This window comes from Panthera uncia, chromosome A2 (assembly GCF_023721935.1).
Source record: "Panthera uncia isolate 11264 chromosome A2, Puncia_PCG_1.0, whole genome shotgun sequence".
Taxonomy (NCBI): domain Eukaryota; kingdom Metazoa; phylum Chordata; class Mammalia; order Carnivora; family Felidae; genus Panthera; species Panthera uncia.
The window spans coordinates 17,514,609-17,535,667 of NC_064816.1; the positions used below are offsets into that span (position 1 = coordinate 17,514,609).

The 21,059-nt window shown below is 50.0% G+C and overlaps 1 protein-coding gene and 1 long non-coding RNA gene across 5 annotated transcripts in view; one reads left to right on the forward strand and one right to left on the reverse strand.

The window, feature by feature from the left end:
* Window positions 1–1,753: 1,753 nt before the first annotated feature.
* On the reverse strand, window positions 1,754–13,820 carry LOC125929352 (uncharacterized). Its single transcript, XR_007459845.1, has 3 exons — window positions 13,586–13,820; window positions 8,992–9,105; window positions 1,754–3,880 (listed from the first exon to the last, which is right to left on the reverse strand). It is a non-coding gene; the product is annotated as an uncharacterized LOC125929352 (long non-coding RNA).
* Window positions 13,821–13,915: 95 nt separating this feature from the next.
* Window positions 13,916–21,059, forward strand: part of DAG1 (dystroglycan 1) — a 69,957-nt gene continuing 62,813 nt past the window's right edge. Inside the window, exon 1 of one of the 4 annotated variants that reach the window (XM_049640469.1) lies at window positions 13,916–14,071. The gene's annotated coding sequence lies outside the window, so the exon portion shown is untranslated. The other 3 variants (XM_049640468.1, XM_049640470.1, XM_049640471.1) reach the window with 3 other exon arrangements.

Here is a 21,059-nt window from a genome sequence, read left to right on the forward strand (position 1 = left end):
TTGCGAGAGAGAGACAGAGCATGAGCAGGGGAGGGGCAGAGAGAGAGAGGGAGACACAGAATCTGAAGCAGGCTCCAAGCTCCAAGCTATTAGCACAGAGCCCCATGTGGGGCTTGAACTCATGAGCTGTGAGATCATGACCTGAGTCAAAGTCGGATGCTCAACTGACTGAGCCAACCAAGTGCCCCAGAAGAGTATAGGACTCTCGATCTTGGGGTCATGAGTTTGAGCCCTATGTTGGGTGCAGAGATTACTTAAATAAGTTTAAATATATATATATATATATATATATATATATATATATATATACACACACATATATATACACACAAATATATGTATATGTACATATATATATATACACACACTTTGTCTCTTGTAACTTGTTTTGACTTAAGTCTATTTTGTCTTACAATAATATAGCCACCCAGCTTTTGGTTACTGTTTACATGGGGTATATTTTTCCATCCTTTTACTTTCTTTTTTAAAAAATATTTATTTATTTTTTTATTTTGAGAAAGAGAACGAGCAGGGGAGGTGCAGAGATAGGGAGCGAGAGAGCATCCCAAACAGGCTCTGCGCAGTCAACACAGAGCCCAATGCGGGGCTCCAACCCACAAAGTGGGAGATCATGACCTGAGCCAAAACCAAGAGTGTATGCTTAACCAACTGAGCCACCCAGGTGCCCCTGGCAATCCTTAGACATAGGACAGCAGCGCCACCTACTGGGGAAATGGAGAGTCACCCCATTAGAATCAGGCTTCTGTACTCAAGGCTGGTGTGGGTGGCATAGGCTGGAGGTGGGCTCTGGATGTCCAGAATGGTATTCTTCACCTGAGCTTTGGACCTTCAACTTGCCAAAGGTCTTTTCCAGACATTATGTCTTAGCATTACCAAGGTAACTATTGTATTAAGAATCTCATCAATAATCAGAAACAAGGAGACTATGACAGTTTTCTCATTGCATGGTCCACACCTGAACTCTGGAAATAGCTGCCTGAAAGAGTCTCTTACAAGCCAACTCTCTGCCCAGTCCTTCTAAACTTCTGTTTGATTTAGGCCTTTTGAGAACCTGCTGAAAGCCAACCTCCTCCAAGATTGTGCCATGTATATGTATGCACCTGCATGCGTACACACACACACACACACACACACACACACACACACACATCTACTTTCTCTTTCTCACATACACAAGTTGCTTTTGCTTGTAATGTTTGGGGATCCAGAAAGAGTAAGTAGGTATAAACTTGTATTGAATGAATGGCACCTCAGTCCAATGGCATAGTGGGTCTCCAATAGCAATCAAGTTTCTGATCCAGGTGGGGAATGTTCCTGGCAACACTGAATGAACAAAGCAAGATAAGAATGGTAACAATAGGGCACCTAGGTGGCTCAGTTGGTTGAGACTTGTGGTCTCTTTCTCTCTCAAAATAAATAAATTTTTAAAAGTAAAAAAAAAAAAAGAATACTAACAGTGATAACCACTAGCACTTATCTAGCATTTACTATGTGCCAGCCACTGTTCTCTTGATGCTTGTATTCTTCACTCAATCTACTTCTCTTCAAGGTAGAAGTCATTACTCTCGTATTACAGGTAAGAAAGCTGAGTGGGAAGGTGAATGACTTGCCCAAGGCCACACAGCTAGTGAGTGGCCATACCAGGGTTCAATTCTGGCAGAAGGATACCACATTGTGTATACAATCTGGTCTCAACCTTATGAATTTTTTTTATTTAATGAATCTTTAAAATAGACATACCACAGTGAACAAAGGCTCTGTTCTCATGGAGTTTTTATTCTAGTAGAGGAGATAAGACAAATCAATTAGTTTACATATAATGTCTAGTAGTGGTAAGTACTCTGAACAAAATGGCAAGAAACACATCCAGCATACTCTCTCCAGGATTCAGCCAGGGCACTTTATTAAAGGTCTCCCGGATCCTAGGGCAGACAGAAGTTGTTTCCCTCCCTTCCTGCCTACTGTGCATCCAAAGTTGCTGGTTGACAGCAGGAGGTAACAAGAAATGATTAACAAGGGCAGGCTCTGCTTAGAGGTGGCTACACTGGGCAGCTTACCAAAAAGCTCCAAATTATTGGAAGAAGGATTTAGTTTCAAGATGAACCAATTGGGAGGGCATGAGACTCGGGCAGGACCCAGAACTATGGGCATGATTTGGACTTATGCTACACTTAGCCCAAGGCCTGATATGTAGCAAGTGCTAAGTAAATGTGTCAAATGACTGTTAGAACCAATAAATGAAAAGAAAAACAGAAGGTGTGTTGATAAGTGTATGTATGATTGAGAGGCCTCAAAAGCTCCCAGAAGCCCATGTATTGACTGCCAGACTCATCTGGGTGGGAGGAAGGTAGGCTGATAATAGATACTGTTGGGAAGCTGGGGAAGCCTAGTGTGAGTGGGACAGCCCAGCTCTGGTGAGTGCAGGTCTAGATTCTCAGCTGGGTTTAAAGATGTTCTTTCTTTTAGAGTCTCCAGTAGGATGACTTGAAATAGCTCCAAGGAGATGGCAGAGCAGATGGGCCCCTAGAAGCTCCCCTAGTCCAACTTCTCAGGCTCTAGAGGGCAGTGCAAGCCAAGATGGCCTGGAGATGACCCATGACTCACAGCCAGCAGAGGCAGAAACAGACTGGAATTTCACTGACCTTAACTAAGCACACTCCAGAAGCTCCGAGCCTGATTAGGATCAATCTATCTATCATCTATCTATTTATCTATCTATCTATCATCTATCTATATTTTTGAAGAGAGAGAATGTGTTAGCAGATGAGAGGGGCAGAGGCAGAGAGAAAATCCCAAGCAGGCTCCTTGTCCAGTGTGAAGCGCCACACTGGGCTAGATCTCGTGACCTTGGGATCATGACCTGAGCCTAAATCAAGAGTTGGAGATTCAACCAACAGAGCCACCCAGGCATCCCAGAATCCTTTTAAATGATAGGTAAGATTGTGTGTGTAGGGAGTGATTGTCTGGGAAAAGTGTTAACAGCCTTTTCAGATTATGAAATTAAGGAAGGTTGGGGACCTTTGCCACAGGCTCTGTCCCATACAAGACCTAAGCTGCCTCCCCAAACGTTGACATGCAGCCCCACCTCCTCCCTTGGGGCCTGCCATTGAGTACTCAGTCACCCCATCCAGGACTCTCTCTGTGTCCAATCAGAGGGATGGCAAGATACAAGACTTTTTCCTGTCCTTAGGGGTTGCTGGGCACAGCTGGGAGCTTGGAGCAGCTTCCTGCAGCTGCTGGGGACAGGAAGCCAAGGAATGTGTATGCTTCTCTGGCTTTCCTGGGACCCAACTGTCCTGCCACTGAAGTCACTGGTCTCTACCAGGCCCCACTTCAGGCCTCACTGTGGGTACATTTTATCCCATTATGAAAGGAATCTGGGACAGATGACTCCAGTGTTGGGCAATGCAGGTCCAGCAGGAGGCTGCCCAGCTGCCTATCTTGTTAGTTCCCCTATCTCCTTCCCTGAGCTCCCCCTACTTGACCCCCATTCCAGAGCATTCTGCTCAGAGCCAGGCAAGTTCCAGCAAAGTCTAGGATGCCTGGTCAGGGCCTGCTTGGGCAGTCACCTTTGCCCCATTCTTGTCCATCTGGCCAGGCCTAGACAGGCTCTGCCACTGTTGAACCCCTCCCAGGAATTTACCAAGCCAGCAGGAAACTCAGCTGCTCCCTTCCCCAAAGTCAGCTTCAGTGACCCCTGCTCCAGGTGGCCTTCTCAGACCAGGCAGGTTGCTTGACTCCCCTCCACGCACCTTGTTTCCTGCATGCAGCTTTCCCCACTAAGGAGTGGGAATACACACTTCTTAGTTGTCCCGGCTGTGACTTCTAACTTTTCTGCCTTTGGTCTTCTATTGCATTTCTGGGGACAGAGTAGATGCTCAGTAAAGGGCTTTGTGAGTTGACTTGGTTACTTCCCTGCCCTCCACCCAGGTCCTTACCCTTTTACAATCAAGGACTCAAGTGAGTTTAGATTAAATGCCAGAGCTGCATAACCCGATAATCCTGCAGAAATTTATAATCGGGCTACCCTGAGAATACCTCTGTCCAATCACTGTGCCCCCAGGCCCTTTCACTGCTCTTTGAAATGGGCTAGCTGATCTGGAGGCTTCTGCCTTTTCTTCCAACCTCTTCACCACCCCCACTCCCCTTACTCTCATAGCTCAACAGTGTCAAGACCCCACCAAGGTGAGGCCAAGGGGCCACTGGCCATGTGCACTAGGGAGGAAGACAGGGGCCTGGCCATGTTTCTCCCAAATCTGTAGGGCCATCTCCTGAGTCCAAGGCCTCTGGGTCCTGGGCTCCAGAGGTAAATGGGTCCAGCTAGTTGAAGTTTGGATACAGCTGTATCCATTTGTTCACTCATTTGGCAAACATCAGTGGAGTCCTCACCCCTGGGCCAGGCACAGTGAAGGCTATAAAGGTGAACACAGATCCATAGCTTGGGCACTTACTGTGTAACCTCTGGTAAGTGACTTAAATCTTGGGCCTCAGTTTCCTCATCTGCAACCTGGGGCCAAAAACTGCCATGGAGGGTTATTAGGAGGTACAGAGAGATTTTGTGTGTCCGGGGGTGCAGGACAGAGCTCAATGATGGTAGATGTTATTATCAAAGTCCATCTTAACCCTCTAGGAGCTTGGGGTCTCATAGAGACAACGAGAAGTCAGATGCTGGGAAGCCTTGTGGGTGTTGTTCTTGAGTAGGATAAGCAGGACTTGGGTAGGTGGAGGAAGAGGGGCCCTCACAGGTGGTACTCTGCAGGGAGTTGAGGAAAGGGGATGAGGCAAGTCCCTATTGCCCAGGGTGGTATAGAGTGGGACTTAAATTTATTCTGCAGGTAGCTGGGAATCCTGAAGTTATACTGGCTCTGGAGTTTGGACTCCAAAATGCCAATTGGATTCTCTGGGAGGTCTCTGCAGAAAGCCCCAGGAGGCCTCATTTTTAATCAAATGTCCATTCATTCCAATTTTATTAGGTACATTCTAAGTGCCTGGCCGTGTCTCAAATGATAGAAGTTCCCATGATGGAGGGAGGGAGTAGACAGACACAGATTGTCCAGTCTGTGCTAGGGATAAACTTTATTTTTTAAAAATTTTATTCTTTTAAGTAGGCTTCATGCCCAATGTGGGGCCCAACGTAGGGCCCAAACTCATGACCCTGAGATCAAGACCAGTGCTCACACATGCTCGCTCTCTGTAAAATTAAGATAAAGAAATAAAAGAGTGACTAAAAAAAAAAAAAAAAAAGACCTAAGTTGAGATCAGGAGTTGGATGCTTTTAGAAGTTTATTTATTTTTATTTTTGAGAGAGACACAGAGAGAGAGAGCACCAGAAGGGAGAGAGAGAGAGGGAGACAGAGAATGGCAAGTAGGCTCTGCGCTGTCATCAAGAGCCCTATGTGGGCTTGAATTCATGAGTTGTGAGATCATGACCTGAGCTGAAACCAAGAGTCGGATGCCTAACTGACAGAGCCCTCCAGGAGCCCAGGAATTGGATGTTTAATGGACTGAGCCACCCAGACGCCCCTGCTAGTGATAAACTTTAAATCTGATATAATAATATGGTGGGCTCAGCAGGTATCCAGAGCAAGGACACTTGTCCAGGCTAGACACTGAGACAGGGGATGAGCAGGAATGAGGTAGGCCAAGTGGGAAAAGAATGCTGTGGGCAGAAGTGGTGCATGTAGGAGGGCTTGAGAGGAGCTGACAAATGCCTGGCATGTTTGTAGCAACTGAAAGAGGCTCCACGTGACCTGAGTCATGTGCAAAGAATAAACTGGGGTAGGGGTGCCTGCCTGACTGGCTCAGTAGATACAGCATGTGACTCTTGATCTCAAGGTGGGTCTTGAGTTCAAGCCCCACATTGGGTCTAGAGTCTACTTGAAAAAACAAACAAACCTGGAGTAACAAAAAAACGTGGGGGGGGGGTAGGTATGAAGAGAAATGGAAGTGGAGATGGGATATATGGGGAGGATGTAAGGTGGAGAGGTGGGGGGGTGGGTAAAGTTTTGACAGGGAGGGGCCAAAAGCTGGGCAGGTGAGAGGGTAGTGAGGAGTCCTTATCCTCCAGCAACAGAAAGTCAGGCAGAGAGCCCTGAGTAGGACAGGTAGATTTGGGTTTTGAGGTTTGCTCTGGCTGCTCCAACATGAGGACTGGGTTAACAGGTGGTGCTGAAAGCAGCCTCTAGCAGAGGACAAAGTCCCACAGCTCTTCCTCCCTGCAGCCCCCTCCCATTGTTCTATGGGAAGACCAAGGCCCAAGAAGACAAAGGGGTAGGTGCTGGCCCCTCACCCTCAGGCTGACAGGAGGCCAGGGGATCTTGGCTCTGGAGGAGCCTGGGAGAAATGGCAGCTGTTGCTTCTTGCAAAGGTGCAGGTGGCCCACAGCTGTGGTGGATCTCTAGGACTAGAGGTCACTGACATCTGAAAGACAGGGCTGTGGGTGGGCCTGCAGGGCCATCAAGACAGGGGAGGAGGAGGTGATCCTGGCAGTTCAGACTGTGGCAGTGCCTTGCAGTAATCCAGCTGTCAGGGAACAGCTGCAGGCCCAGAAGAGGGAGGGAGCCAGGGCAGCAGCAGGTGAAGAAGCTCCCTGGTTTCTGGGCCATGGGAATGGAGAATGGCAGCCAGTGAAGAGATGGGGGATGGGGATGGGATTGGGGGAAGGGAGCATCTGCTTGTTCCTTTGCATTCAGATGAGACTGGAAATCTACAGGGAAGGAAATGCTGGGTTAGGGACGGGAGCTAGGGAGGGAGCCAAGTGCTCTCCTACCCCTTCTATAGGTTTCCCCCAAGACCATCCTCCTAGGTTGCATTGCCTTCCTCAGGACCCCTCTGGAACCCTAGCCCACACTAGTCCCCGGGTTGCTTTTTCCTTCTCCTCCCCGCCTCAGCTCCTCATATGCACCCATATCCTGGGCCCTTCTAGGAAGGAAAGGAAACAACCATGGGCCTTTTGTTAAACTTTGGTTCACAAGGATCAGAAAGGGAAAAGGTCTGGAGAGGGAAAGGGGTTTGCTCAAGTGGCCAGTCAGAGGCAGGCCCCAGTGCCCCTGCCTGGGTGCACCCAGCCCTCAGGGCCTCAACTCTGGGCTGCCCACTAGTACCCACGCACCTTAAAAGCAAGGAGGCCTGAAGTTACCTGCCTCCTGTGAGCTGAGGGGACTCACTGGGGGGTGGGATTGGTCCCAGTGTTTGTGGGTGCAGTAAAGAGGCCTGTAAAGAGGCCCCCTTTTTGGCCCACCTCAACACCAGGGCCACTGACATTGAACTAATTACCAAGGGTCCCAGGCAGCAGAGTACCAGGAAGTTTCAGGCAGAAGGAGGGTAGGGGGTCAGCTGAGGCCAGCCTTCTTTTTGGGGCCCCTCCAACATGGCATGAGCAGCTGCTGGGCCCTGGCTCTGAGGCCCAGGATATCCCTGTCCAGAGCAGCCTTCCCTCTACCCTCAAGTCCTCACCTTTGTATTATACCAGCTGCCACAATCACTTATGTGCCTGGGGGCATGGAGATGGGATGGGGGAGACAGATGAAATGTTTTCTTTCTTTTTTTTTTTTTAATGAATGTTTCTTTTCACCTCTGAGGAAACTCACCACCTGTCATGAATGGGTCTTTATATGGGACATGTCAATGCCTCTGCAGAGAGCCATCACCGTGCTTGCAACAAGCCATGCCCATACCCAGAGCTCTGACTTTAAGCGGGGGTATCTCTTACCTCAAGGGCCCATGCTGAGCCCAGCCTCCAGTGCTTCCCACTGCAGGCCTTCCTGGTCTCTGGGGTCCCTTGTCAGGTTCAGCCTACTGATCCCTGCTGATGGACATAGACCCTCTCCTGTGCATTCATGGGTGACCCCAGCCAGGACCTCAGTCCAGTTTGGGTAAATGGCAACAGCAGAGATGGACCTTTGAAGGTCACTGGCCTTGAGCAGAGAGCAGGAGGGAGATGGATGGGACAGCTGACCAGGGCCTTCCTTGCCTGCCAGATGATACCCTACCAGTCCCCAGTGCCTTCTTTATATCTGTGTCCGGCAGCATCCCAGGGGAGTTGGGTGGGAAACTGCCCTGGAACCTGTCCTGTGTGGCGGGGCCTTCCCCCTATACTCCTCACTTCCTGCTCACCCTCATCCCCTCTTCTACTCTCTCCCACCTCCACCTTGGCCCAGCCCATGGACTTCCCTCCAACCAGGAGTTGGTAGTAGGCTCTGTTCTGCAGGGGGGCTCTGCAGGGTGTCTCTAAAGCTCAGACCTGCAGCATGTACCAGGAACTGCCCAAACCCAAGGGAGCGGACATTGTTCCCTCCCCCTCCTCCTTCTCTGAAGCTGGAAGGGGGAGTGCCACCTCTCTGCATTCCCTGAGAAGGTGGAGGCAGGGAAAGTGAGAAATGTTCTCTTTAAATGCTTGTTCAGACTTGACTTCTGTGGTGCCTGGTGCCCCTCCCCCACAAGTCCCCTTTTCTGCCCCTACCCCTGCCTGCTCCCTCACCTCTCTTTCCCCACCTTCCAGGGACAGGGCTCTGGGGGCTGGGGCCAAGCCATTGCCCCCCCATTCCTCACCCTGCCACATTCCTTCCAGGAGGCCTGAGGGCACCATCCCCGCTCCCCTCCTTCTTGCTCCCGCCCTTCAGCTTCCATGTCCCTTGCTCCTGGGATCCTATACTCCTGGCAAAGCCCAACCTGGTTAAATCCAGCTCTGGCGCCTACCCTCCCACCATTTGTTCTTTGTCCTTTGTTCACTGTTCCATTCACTGCTCAGACCATGGCTACCTCCAAGGTTCTCAGACCTGCCTGGCCACTTCTTCCTCTGCCTTTACCATGGCCATTTCCTAGGCTTGTTCTATTCCTTCCCTAGAAAACCCTAGGGCTCCCTCATCCACCTCCTGCAGGATTCACTTCCCTGGTGCGCTGGACCACAGAGCAGACTCTGGCCCATCCTGGCATTCCCATCCCCTGATTATTATATTTTCATTTACTTACTAATTTAATCTTCATCCTGTTACACTAGAGTTTGGGCTCCACAACAGCAGTGCTTGTTCCTCTCAACCCTGGTTGTGTTCTCAGCATACAATAGACTCCATAAATATCTGTGGACTGACAACACATGGATGGGTGTTTCATCTTGGCCCTGACTCAGCCACATAAAGGGATCTTCTGTCACTTTCAGTGAGCAAGCAGGTCTAAAGTCCACACATGGGGTCACTTGATGATGGGATGACCAAAAGGCTCAGAGAAGGCAAGTGACTTATATAAGATCACACAGTGAACTTAGCTCTGGGGCCCAGCAAGAACTTATGCTTCATATGGACACGATGCAAAGTTTAGCTGAGGAGCTAATGTTCACTCTTTATCCTTTTATTAGCTTCCCTCAAATTGGCCACAGGAATCCTTCTCATTCTTTCCAGAAATGTTGGGGATTCCCCAGACCACAGTTGGGGCTCCTAGAGGCCCTGGCTGTCTCTGTCAGAACTCAGCCTAAAGCAAAGACTGTCTACTTGGGTCCAACACTTTCCAGTGTTTCAAGGGCATACCTAACAGCCACAATACCAGAATGAGAATCAGTGATGTTGGGTAGCCTATTAATGTCTCTTGAATAGGGGCCACTAAGGGGAGCCCAGGCTGATGAGAGAAACAGGCCCAGATCTTAGGCCAGCTCTGAGTGGAAGAGGTGTTCCTGTCCTGGGGGAGCCAGTGGCAGAGCCCTGAGCCAGATCTGGACACATGGCTGAGAGCAGAGAAGGGAATGTCAACCTGGCTGAACCAGAACAGTATCTATCGGTAGCTTCCCCAACAACTGGGGGCTAGCTGGTCAGTGACTGAAGAGAATTAACAAATAAGACCTTCAGTTTGCTTGCTTCCACTGGCTGCCTAGCCAGACCGGACCTAATCTGGTGTTAGCCCAGTGTTCAAGGCCATAAGCCCAGTGTTTTGGGAACTGTTGCCCAAAGTCAGCCTTGGAGGATTGTCTTATTTCAGAGCCAGCAGGGAGTGGGATGTAGCTGAGACATGTGTGTCCACCCAGGAGGAAGAGGCGATTTTATTCATTCACTCAACACACATTCTTGCTGTGGGGTTTGTGTCCCCATAGGATGCTTATTTGTGGAAGGCCAGGTGTGGAAGCTGCCACCTGGATGACTGGAGGAAGGCCCTGTGCCAGTCAGGTATAAAAGGGTCTGGTGGAAGTGCTGGAGTGGAGGGCCCTGCAAGAGAGGAACTGGCTCCTGGGAAGGCTGGTGGTGGCCAGCAAACACTCCTACTGGCACTTTCTCCCGGATGAACTTATCAGCCTTTTCTTTCTTCCAGAGCTGCCAGACAATCTGCCTTCTGTTAAATCCAGACAAAAGGGATCCCTCCCTTGCCCTGACTTGGCTGGCCCTGCTTGGGCATTTGGGTCAGGAGCCTCCATCCTCAGCCAGCTCTGCCCCTTGACCCTCTTCACTGGGTCTGGGGGAGTATCAGGAGCAGGAGCCTCCCTCCCTCTGGAAGAGTCTGAAGCTGGGCACCAGCCCTTAGCCTTCAGTTCCTTGGCAACAAGCCAGAATAAAAGTCCTGGAATCCTAGGACCAAAAGAAAGTTTGGTCCGTGTTGGTGTCTATTGGGTTTTGTCTGAGCTAGAATCAAGGCTTTAGCTAAGATCATATTGGCCCCAGGTAAACACTGGGACATCTTCCTTGGGCTTTACACAGGGTTTGGACCCTTGGTGATGACTACCAGACAGGAAGTGAGGAAAGCAACATCTCCGGATTTTCTTCCCAACCAGAAATTGAGTCTCTAGTAAATGCGGGCTGTTAGGTAATGGTTGCAATGTAGGGCCAAGCAGGTTGGTCTCTGGCCTCAAGGGCTCATACTCCAGTGGGAGAGACAAACCTTAATCAGATAATTTTTTTGGAGCCTCTGGCTTAGGGTCTAAGTGGAGGAAGCACTGGAGGCTGAAGGGCCAGGAGAGTTGAGCTGTCAGGTCTGAAGAGCCCCATTCTCAGCATCTTGATCAATCCTCCCCCAGCCCATACCACATGGGCTTCTTGGACAGCTGTTCTTGGGTGTTCTCTGGGCCTCACTTTTGGCCATGCCCTCAAACTGGCTGTGAGCACCAAGCCTGACCTAGGGTGGCCTAGGCCTTCCTGGGATTCCAGAATAGCACCCAAGAGTGAGTCACTGGGGACCTTGTGCTGAGCCCTAGGGTGGGTTATGCACTTTTCCCCGGGAGGGGAAAGGCTTTGAGACTCTCAGGACTACAGAGAGTAACAAGCTTTGACTTTACAGCCCCCACTTAACCTAGGGGCTCATGAAGATAGCTGTCTACTTCCCTCTTTACTTTCTTATGGCCTTTGGGGGTGAGGGGATGCTGATTGGGCTCTAGCTGGGGCTAGTTAGGCCCCAAAAGGCTGGTCAACTCTGGCCAGCCAGGACGCCTGCCTTTTAGAGCCTGAAGGAACAGGGGGTTGGGGAGCACTCCAGCTCCAGACAAAAATGAAGAAGGTAGCGGTGAGGCCCAGAGTTTAGAGGCTAGAGGGAGGAAAACCTGTGAGATGTGCCAGGACTGAAGGTCTACGGAAGGGGGAGAGCATTAGGGTCAGTGCCTCTAACTGAACCCCAAACTTAGAGAGGCAAAGATTGGAAAGGATTTGGTTGTGAGGGCTTCAGGCACACTCTGGTTGTTGCGCCATCCTTCCAGGACTAGGAAGGTCTTATTCCACCTTCTGGCACCAATTGGTTGAGGTCCCTTCCTTGGTCAGAAATCTGGGGGGTGCTTAGGCATGGGGCACTGGCACTCTGGAGGCCAGAATAAGGCCTGGTGCTTCATTTAGGAAGATCAGGGCCAAAAGGGAAGAAGTGGAGTTACTCTGGCAGCCATGGATGGTCAGTGAGGACTAGAATGGCCAGCAGCTTCTGTGCAGATGGTAGGAGGGCGGTGCCTCAGGAGGTCAGCACTCACTGCTGTCTTTTGCTTCGGAAAAACATAACATATACCTATACAGTGGGCACTAAAATGCCCAGCAGAACCTAGGGCTACAAAGCAGTGCCTGGTGTATGTTGGAGGAGGGGAGGGGTGAGTGTGGAGACTTGGTAAAATGAAGGAGTGAACGAAAGAATGTATTTTATTTAGAAACCCAATAACTTTCCACATTGTTAGCCTTTTCAAAGCAGCAGAATTTTAAATTTGGATTTGAGAGGCCACTAATTTTTTAGTTTTAACATGTAAAGGATGGTTTTGGGGCCTTTTCCCTGGATTTTAGTTCCTTTTCTAATCTATGTGAATGAGGTTTGGAGCTTATGCATTTAAGTATAAAGAATCACAGGGGCGCTTGGCTGGCACAGTTGGTAGAACATGAGACTCTTGATCCTGGGGTTGTGAGTTCGAGCCCCACTTTGGATACAGAGATTACTTTAAAAAAAACACAAAAACTTGGGGCGCCTGGGTGGCTCAGTGGGTTGACCATCCAACTTTGGCTCAGGTCATGATCTTGTGGTTTGTGGGTTCCAGCCCTGGGTAGGGCTCTGTGCTGACAGCTCAGAGCCTGGAGCCAGCTTCAGATTCTTTTATTTATTTTTTATTTTTATTTAATGTTTTTAAATGTTTATTTTTAGGAGAGAGAGAGAGAGAGAAATGAAGCAGGTTCCAGGCTCTGAGCTGTCAGCATAGAGCCCAATGTGGGGCTCAAACTCACAAACCACGAGATCATGACCTCAGCTGAAGTCGGACACGTAACTGACTGACCTACCCAGATGCCCTCTGCTTCAGATTCTGTCTCACTCTCTCTCTCTCTGCCCCTGCCCTGCTCTCCCTCTCTCTCTCTCAGAAATAAATATTATTTTTAAAAAATCTTAAAAAAAAATCAGACAGGTATGTGTATTTCAGAGATGAGACTTTCAGCTCTCTGAGATTTATTTTTCCTAGACACTCCTTAAGGAGGAGAAAGCAGGGGAGACCCAGACTTTTCTGGATGCAGGGAGGACCCCCACGCAGGCAGCAGCCAGTTCTGTGTTCAGAATGTGCTCTCTGACAAAAGTGTAGGCTTGGAATTCCAGCCTGGACACAGGCCCAGGAGGGAATGGACACATCCTGACTACGGTTTGGTAGGGAAACGGAGCAGAGCTCACCATGAGTCCCATCCCAACCCATCCAGTAATTATTCAGGTCCAGTGACTGTCAGGTCTGGGGACTTGGGGGTAGGAGGCCATAGGTAAGCCCTGGGGGGAGAGCACCTTTAGGACCCTCCCCTTGAAGGGAGGAGGACCTCATCAGTAACCTCCGCTCCTTATTCCCTCACCCCCTGAAAGAATGCGGGCCACAAGTAGCGAGTGACCAGCGCCAGCGGGTCAGAGCTATTTCTGGCACCAGGAGAGGCAACGGATTCCTGAGTTCAGGGCGGGGGGAGGGGACGGGGGTCAGGCCTGAAGCGTTTCCCGGACGTCCTCGCCTGCTGGGGGTTAGGCCTTTGGAGAGCGGCCAGCTTCCCGCCCTTCCGGCCCTCGCCTCAGTTTCCCCATCCGTGTAAGGGCCACAAAACAGGGTAGTCATCCTTAGCAATTTAGAGGACGCTTTCTGATTGTTTTCATGGCTTAGAAATACCTCTCGATTTGCGTTCCAGGGAAATCGGAGGGCCAAACGATAGGCGGTCAGTTGTGGCAGGGCCAGTTCTCGAGCCTGACCACCCTGGGTCGGTTGGGAGCGTCTCAGAGGCCCCAATGCCTGAGATTGGCGGGACGCCCCTCCCCCCCTACCAGCCCAGAGGGCTGGGGGCAATCCGGACGGGCCGGGGCGTGTCCCGGGGACGGGCGCTACTGGCCGGGGGCAGGGCTTCCGGGATAGGGCGTGTCCTCTTGGACAGGGGCGTGGCGGGCCAATGAGCAGAGCGGCGCGGATGAAGGCGGGGCCTGTGCGCGGGTGCGGCGCGCTGCGGGGCGGCGGACGCTGGCAGAAGCGGGCGTCGCGCGGACTGCCGGTCGGCGCCGCGCGGAGCTGGCCGCGGGATTGGCTGCGGCACTCGCGTGTCAGGCGGTTGCTAGGCTCCGGCCGCGCGCCCCGCCCTCGCGCTCGGCGCCCTCTCACCGCCCGGTACGTGCTCGCGCGGAGGCTGCGGTGCGGCGCTCGCGCTCCTCGGGCTCGGCTACGGCAGCGGCGGCGACGGCAGCTTGGCGCCGAGTCCCCGGGGAGCGGCGGCGGCGGCGCGGCGTCTTGCGGCCAGGAGAAGCAAGCACCTGCCGCGGCCCGCCCGCCGGCGCTCGGTGAGTGCGCTGCCCGTCCACTGCTGCCGAGCTTAGCAGCCCAGGCCCCTATCCCCGTGGCCGGCCGAGCCTTCCGAGGAACACCTGCTGCTGCTCGCGGTTTGGCCCGGGGTAGGGACACGGTCGCGGACGTCCTTGCGGGTGAGGCAGCGGCGCGGCACGGAGAGAGCCGCCCCCCTCTTCTCGGTCCCTCGGGCGAAGGCTCAGGGCGTTCCGCGGCCGGGCCCGGGCTGCTTGCCGCGGCGATGGGCCAGGCCTCAGCCCGGCCCGCGCTCCGGGGAACGCGGGGCCTGCGCGTTGGCTGCAGGCGTGTGCGGCCTTCGGGCCGCCCCCTGGCCCTCCAAAGAGGGTCGCGCGGCTCAGTTGGGCGGAAGCCTGAGGATGGGGCATTGACCCCCCGCAGGAGGCGGGGAAGGGCGCTGCAGCCGCTGGTACCTGAGCAGCTCAGAGCTTTGGGGTCCCCCCTCCTGCCCCCGCCTCCACACACACTCTTGAGCTTCTTTGGGAGCCGCCTGTCTTTTCACCTTTTTACTTGGTGTTTGGAAAACCAGATTCACCCGCGGGTGTGTTTGTAAAGTGTCTCCAGAGAAAATGCTGTCTCTGCTTAGAATCCTGCTATAAATTCCAAGTTAATTTCGTACAAACTCAAGTGCTGATTAAGAATGGATATTTTGTTCTCTATGACATGTGAAGCTTTTAGATTTGTAAACCGACTTCTGGATTAGTTTTAATGGTGATCATGAAGTTTGCCTTGGTGAAAGCTAGAGCCTGGGACAGCACGTTTATAGCCTAGAGTTCTAACTTAAGAGCCAGGCCTGCTATTTCCCTAAATAAGCAAGGAGAAACGATTCCTGGCATGGAACCCAGATTCAGTGCAGGGAGGGTGGTGTTTATAGGACAGAAGTCCAGATAAAGAGTTAGATGTGCTACCAGGTGTTTTGGAGTTTGTGTAGATGGAATATTGTAACTTTATCAGGTTGTTCTATGTTTAGTGCTCAGAGATAACGATACTTTTGGAATGTCCCTGTTTTAAAAAGGATTCAACCTTGGAGGCATAAAAGTCTCTAGTTGGAGTGTGGAGTTGAATTGGACTTTGTTTGCTGTGGAGCCAAGGCATAAGAGTTCATGGCCTGTATGTTCAAAGGAGGCAGAGGAGCCATTTCTTGGAGAAATCAGATTTGAGGAGAGTAGGATGCATAGTGTGAACCTATTCAAAGCCTGTGGGATACTGTATGAAAGGAAGAGTAAGCAGTACTATATAAGCAACAAACACCTGGTTGGAACATGAAAGCTCTTGCAGATATGAGCTGCGGTTGAAAGAGGAAGAAAGCAAGTCTTCCCTGTTTTGAAAAGTTGATTTGACAAAATGCATTAATTCATTTGACTAATATTTGGCTTCACTACTTGCCTGGTTTTGTGGTAAGTTCAGGGGACCCATGTAAAAGCAGCTGGCTCTGCCCTGAGGGAACTCAGTTTCAGGGACAGTGGGGATTAGGGAACCTATGATTGATAGTATCTGCCCACTAAGTGTGCTCACATGGTGCTTTGAGAGCCTGAGGAGAGAGGGAATTCCTAAGCCGAGCATTGCAGGGCCAGCAGGAATTAGCTGGGGGACAGCAAGGTCTGGACACAGGGAACCACATGTACATGTGCTCCTAAAATAGCACCTGTGAGTTCTCCAGCTTGGCAAGTGGGAGCTATAGGCCTTTCTTGTGCTCAGGAGTTCAGACTTTATACTCCGGGTGCAGAAGCCTCAGAAGGCTTTTAAAAATTTTTTTTTTTTTCAACGTTTTTTATTTATTTTGGGGACAGAGAGAGACAGAGCATGAACGGGGGAGGGGCAGAGAGAGAGGGAGACACAGAATCGGAAACAGGCTCCAGGCTCCGAGCCATCAGCCCAGAGCCTGACGCGGGGCTCGAACTCACGGACCGCGAGATCGTGACCTGGCTGAAGTCGGACGCTTAACCGACTGCGCCACCCAGGCGCCCCTCAGAAGGCTTTTAAATTAGTGGAGTGGCATGGTTCAGACCCATGTTTAGAAAGATCTTGGCTAGTGACTACATAGGTGGTGCAGGGAGGGGAGGGGTTCAGGAACTCTGGTCATGAGGTCAGCCTGTAGAGGAGAGATGAGGAGGGAGGAGGAGCCAGCTGAGAGGCTGAAAAGGTTGAGCAGAGGGAATGCCAAGCTGGGGTTGGTGGGGGGTGGGGTGGGGGAGCAGGTAGGAGAAGGAACCTGCATTCAGGAATGTGTGGGTCAGAAAACTAAGCATGACCGAAGATTTAACTATGTCTTCTGCAAGTTTGCTGGTGTCTATTAAACATTGAGAATGGTGGGGTATGGTGGACCCTGGGGCCACTTTGACGGAGATTGGGAAAGAAGAGGCATGGCATTTGATTTTTTAAAAACCTTCTCTCTCCCTTGAGCTTAGGGCATTGCATTTCCTGTTCCTATTGTATTGATTTTAGAGTAGAGGTGTGTTCATTCTTGTTGATGCAGAGGAGAGTATGTTCAGTCCTTTACTTCACAATTGTTCAGCCTTTCTTGCTTTCTAGGTTAGCGATATGATGGAACTATATCAGCCATAGTCAAAGGTTCTGGTTCTGTTCTGTGTGCACCATTGCTGATGGTTATAAGAATCCTTTATATTGACTGTCGAAACAGAGTCACAGATGAAGGAATGTTCCCAAGGTCATACAGCTGTCATGTGGTAGAGTCACAGGTGGCTATGCCCACCTGCATTTGTGTTGTATCAAACTGATAATGGTAGCCTTGATTGGGTGCTTCTCTGGCGAAGACCAAGCCCAGGTGTCTGGTGGTAGGCACAATGCCAGGGTGATATAGGAGAGTTGGTCAGGGACTCCACACAGAATTCCAGGAACATACTGTGAGGGACCATTCTTAGAAATCAGGGTTTGTCTGAGCCTTCCTGGGCCTGTGCTGGTTGCTCTGGGCACCATGCTGAAGTAAGCCAAGGATCTTGGGTCTTAGGCTGGCAAGGGCAGACTTTAGGGGAAGACTTCATTTGAGCTGGACCTTCAAGAAAGGTTAGTGGTTTGATTGGTGAAGGAGTTGATGGCAGGAAGATCACAACTCTGGAAGGAAAAGAGGTGGAACAGAGGCAAGGCGTGGGAGAGAGAAGACTGGCCACCTTTTCTGTATGTTCTGGAAGGTTGGGTTGGAACCAGAATGCTACATGGAGGAATTTAGAGTTATGTAGGAACAGGGATCCTTGAAGGTCTTGGAGCACAGCTGTGGTGGTTTTATGAAATGAGCCCCGGGATGCCTGGCTGGCTGTTAGTGGAACATGCGACTTTTGATCTTGGGATTGTGAATTCTATGGGCATAAGTTTACTTTAAAAAAATTTATTTTATCAGGGTGCCTGGGTGGCTCAGTCAGTTGGGCATCCGACTTTGGCTCAGGTCATGATCTCACGGTTTGTGGGTTTGAGCCCCACGTCGGGCTCTGTGCTGACAGCTCAGAGTCTGGAGCCTGCTTTGGATTGTGACTCTCTCTCTCTCTGCCCTCCCCCACTCTGTCTCTCTCTAAAATAAACATTAAAGAAATTTATTTTATTTTTCAATAATTCTTTTTTTTTTAATTAAAAAATTTTTTTAACATTTTATTTTATTTTTTTGAGAGACAGAGCACAAGCAGGGGAGGGGCAAAGAGAGGGAGACACAGAATCCAAAGCAGGCTCCGGGCTCTGAGCTGTCAGCACAGAGCCCAATGTAGGGCTCGAGCTCATGAACGTGAGATCATGACCTGAGCTGAAGTCAGATGCCTAACTGACTGAGCCACTCAGGCGTGCCCCCCCAAAATTTAGTTTTTAAATATTAAAAAAGAGAAAGTTAGCTTCCATTATGAGTTTGGAGACTGGACTGGAGGCAAGTTGGTTACTGCTGTGTTCCAGTAGGGAGATAGGGGACCTGAACAAGAATAGTGGTCAGCAGGGGAATGAAGGGGGAGAAAGAAGGTTCAAGATGAGTCGGTTCAGCAGACATTAGGGACCTGAATGGTGCTGGTACCATCAGGGATTTACCATTGAGTAGAAGGGGCAGAAGGTGGCAATGGAAAGATGGAGGAGTAAGGCAGCATCAGCTAAGTACTGGTGAGGACTTGCGAGACTTGGAATAAAGAGGGGCCCTTAGACTGCCAAAAGGGGAGAAGGATTGAGTCTGTGGCAGGCAGGCAAGATGAGGGGCTGTTCTTGGGTGAGCTGAAAAAGGTGGAGGAGGTAAAGACCAGGCTGTGCCTAAGGACCAAGGAGTAGATAGGCTGGAGCCAAATGAAGTATCCCTTGGGGAAAAGTGGGGCAAAAGGCTGACCTGAAGGCTGAGGTGGGTCAGTAGGGTGTAGGTATCTCTGGAAGTTCTGAGTGGGATAGTGCTTGTGTTCCAGTTTTGAATCCAGGGGTTGCAGGGGGTGCAATTGCTGGAGGTAGAAAGGGTGGTCAAAAGAAATGGCGAGGAAGGGATGTACTTAGGGAGGAGAAACCATGATTTGTTGACCCACTTGGTGGGTAGGGGACTAGTGTGTTTTAAAATGTCTACAGTTTGGGAGACTCAGAATCATAGCAGGGATGATGTGGCTTTTGGCTGGATTCATTGAAAAATTGTCATTGACTTGCAGACTTGACCTGCACAGGGCAAACTAAAGGTAGCCCATGATAGTGTGAAGTTGATCCCCCTTTACCTTGCTTGCCTTTTTGAGTTGAGTTTATTCTGGTCATAGCCTTCTTGATAAGAGGTGTACAACTAGCCTAGTGGAATGGCAAGTGGTGATAGACCCATTTAGTGGATGGGTAAGAATAAGAGTGAGGTCTTGTGAGGTTTTTCCTAGCCTGTATAGGAAGTCAGTGATGAGAAGTTTGGTTCAATATGCAGGTCCTCTGGGTGTGTTGTTTAGATTGGAACCACTACAGAGTGTGACTGCTTGGAGGCTAGAGGCTTCCAGAGTATTCAGAGAAGTAAGAAATGCTGGTTTCATTGCGGGGGCCCAAATGGGGACTATAGAGTATTGAACTCCAAGGGAACTCAAGTGAGAATAAATTCAGGTAGTGTGTTGTTCTTCAGTGTGTCCTGTGTATTGGTTAAGGATTTCTCTGTCCTTTTCTGGAGTTTTCTCTCTCCTCCCCATTAAAGAGTGTATCTGTGCCTTTGCCAGTGTTTCTGTGCTGTTGCTTCTTAAGCCTCCATCTTTTTCTGCTTTTTCTGTGTTGACATTCTAGGCCTGGAGTAAGGTGATAGTGGTTTTGAATACACAAGTGATTAATCTAGTTATTTCCCAGTGGGTCTTTTTGTGTCTATGCCTCTGGATAATAATTTAAAACAGTCTTCCTACGAGTCACATAACCTGCTTTGCCTTTTGACCGTTCTATTTCACTCTGATCATTAGTCAGTAATACTGCTCAGATAGCAATTTCTATAAATAAGATTTTAGAGTAGTTTACAAAATTATACCAGCCAGAGGGCTTAATTTAGCTTTAATGAATAGGGTTTCCTATTTTCCTATTTTCCTATTTCTTGGGTTTGATAGCTAAGCATTTTCTTAACTTTGCTCTGGGTCTAGGCTGGAAAGATGGATGGGATGCAGTGGTACAATATCATAAACTGAAGATGTCTAAGTTGATGAAGCTGTTCTGTGTTCTCTGTTGGAGTAAATTAAATCTGAAAGAAACTTTAGCATTATGCTGATTTAATTTATACTTATATTTTATTGTAATTAAAAATTTTGGGGGCACCTGGGGTGCTCAGTCGGTTAAGTGTCCAAGTTTGGCTCAGGTCATGATCTTACGGTTCTTGAGTTCGAGCCCTGCTTCGGGCTGTGTGCAGACATCTCAGAGCCTGGAGCCTGCTTCAGATTCTTTATCTTCCCTCTGCTCTTCCCCCACTCGCCTCTATCTCTCTCTCAAAAATAAATAAGCATTAAAAAAAATTAAAGGGATGACTGGGTGGCTCAGTTGGGTGGACATCTGACTTTGGCTCGGGTCATGATCTCACAGTTTGTGAGTCTGAGCCCCACATCAGGTTCTGTGCTGGTAGCCTGGAGCCTGCTTCGGATTCTGTGTCTCCCTCTCTCTGCTCCTCCCCCACTTGCTCTCTGTCTCTCTCTGACTCTCAAAAATCAATAAGTTTATTTATTTATTTAAGCAGTCTCTGCACCTAACATGGGCCTCGAAATTAGTACCCTGAGATCAAGAGCTGCATGCTCTACGGACTGAGCCAGCCAGGTGCCTGGGTTTATACTTTGGCTTTATTTTTTCTAAAGTTTATTTATTTTTGAGAGAGAAAGTGCACATGTGCACATGTGAGTGAGTGGGGGAGAGGCAGAGAGTGAGGGGAAGAAAGAGAATCCCAAGCAGGCTACCCACTGTCAGCGCGGAACCCAGTGTGGGGCTTGAACCCACAAATCGTGAGATCATGACCTGAGCTGAAATCAGGAGTTGAATGCTTAGCTGACTAAACCATCCAGGGCCTCTACTTCTGTTTTATTTATTTTTTTTAATTTTAATTTTAATTAAAAAAAATTTTTTTAATGTTTATTTATTATTTTGAGAGAGAGAGAGAGAGAGACAGAGTGTGAGTGGGGGAGGGGTAGAGAGAGAGGGAGGCACAGAATCTGAAGCAGGCTTCAGGCTCCAGGCTGTCAGCACAGAGCCCGACATGGGGCATGAACCCATGAACCACGAGATCACGACCTGAGCCGAAGTTGGACGCTTAACCATCTGAGCCATCCAGGCGCCCATCTACTTCTGTTTTAAAAGCAAGCTCGTAGGGGTGCCTGGGTGGCTCAGCTGGTTAAGCATCTGACTTGGG